The sequence below is a fragment of the Propithecus coquereli genome, unplaced genomic scaffold (assembly GCF_000956105.1).
Source record: "Propithecus coquereli isolate 6110/MARCELLA unplaced genomic scaffold, Pcoq_1.0 Scaffold658, whole genome shotgun sequence".
NCBI classification, from domain to species: domain Eukaryota; kingdom Metazoa; phylum Chordata; class Mammalia; order Primates; family Indriidae; genus Propithecus; species Propithecus coquereli.
Genome location: NW_012152596.1, coordinates 153888 through 155798, shown reverse-complemented (window position 1 = coordinate 155798; position 1911 = coordinate 153888).

Genomic DNA, 1911 nt, shown 5'->3' with positions numbered 1-1911 from the left:
CCCTTTTCATGGGCATGAAGATATTCTGTGTTATCTTCCAATAGAATTTATGTTTTTGTTTATTTTGGATTTTAGGTGTATATTCTACCCAGAATTGATTTGTGCACGTTTGAAGGTTAAGGATCCAGTTTCCCTGTGTGCCTATGTTACCCCATCTGCTGAGGAGCCTCCTTTGCCCTCATGGTCCGCGTGTCCTCCCACCTCAGGTCCAGGGTGCCTCGGCCATTGCTGACACACTGCACTCCGTACGCTTCCCTTCAGAGCTAACTGGTTAAGTTGGGATTTTGTTTGAGATTACATTCGACCTGCAGATCAGTTTGGAAAGTGTTGACATGTATGTAACATGGGCGTCTTTCTCCTTTTCTTAGTCGTCCTTTAATGTATGTTCATACAACTTTATACTTCCTCCACAGTGGTCTCGTACATCTTTTGTTATGTTTGTTGCTAGGTTCTTATTTTGTGATGCTATTTTTGCAAATGTGTTTGGATTTCATTTTTCTAATTATTTGTTGCCATTTTATGGAAATTCAATCAATTTTTTTGTGTTTATTTCATATCCCAGCAATCTTATAATTTTACTAATTTACCTGTGGCTATTTTGGCATTTCTGGGCACACAATCACATCCCCTTTGAGTAACAGGTTTCTTTCCTGTTCCTTTTACTTTGGATTTTCCTTCACATTATCGTTGCTGTGTCTTTTGCTTTTCTGCATCATGGTCTGGAGGCTTCCCTGCCACCCGCCTGTCCCTGGGCCACCACGGGCATTCCTTGCCGACAAGCCCCCGTGAGGCTCAGTCCACTCAGCATCTGCTCTGGGGACCCAGCGCTCACCCTCTGTCCTCCTTACTGTCAGTCGTCGGAACCTTCTCTCCAGTCCTTTCAAAAACCAACCTCGCCTCCATGTTATTTTATTTTCAATCTCTACTATTACCTTTCTATTTTTAGCCATGCTGAAATTACTAATAAATTTGGGTTAAAAATGTAATTTTATCAATTTTCCTGTCCTGTGTTTTTTTCTCTCACTTTATCAGCTAATATAGTTGATACATTTTAGTTTAAATCTGCCATCTCATTTTGTGCTGTTTGTTCTATGCTATTTTTTCCCTTTCTACTCTTGCCATTTTAGATTCTCTCTTTATCCTTCTGCGTTCTCACCCCTCGGCGTGGAAGCTGCGTGCTGTTCCCTTCTCCACCACAGTGTCTGTCCTGTCTTCCCGCACGAGACCACGCACATGTACCTCCCTGTGCTCCGCGGCCTTGCCTGTGGTTGTTTCCAGGTATTTTAAGGAAACCGTTTACTCTCACAAAGTATGTATATCGTCATGATTAATTTAGAGTTTTTTTCCTGTTTGTTCTCTTTGCCTGACTTCTTCATCCCCAGGTGTTCATGTGCGATCCCTTTCTTTCCGCATTTAGAATTCTTTATAAGGTCTATTGGTGGCAGATTCTCATTTTGTTGTCTAAAAATGCCTTATTTTATCCTCATTTCGAAAATGAGTCCACTGGGTTAGTACTTGAGGTTGGCATTTGATTTATGGCAGCCTTTTGGTGCCATTATCCTGTCTTTGGTGCAGTTTGTGTCTGTTCCCCTTGAACCAGAACTGGACTAGGCCTCGAAGCCAACAGAGGGCTGGTCCCCCTGCTCCTCCTCAGGTCGGTCAAAAGTCCTCCTGTCTAAGCCAGGAAGCGAAAGGCACCCTCAAGTACAGGAGACACGACGCCCCGGCCCTGTGGGCTTCAGCACTCTGCACACTCCCTCCAGCCACCCCTCCCAGGTTGTGTCCCGTGTCGTGTGCGCGTGTGTGTCTATGCATGTCAAGGCCCAGCCGGCCAGAGGGTGTGACTGCTAGTATAGACAGCACACACTTTGAGGAAAACAGAAATACATGTTTTATCACCTTTATTCAATC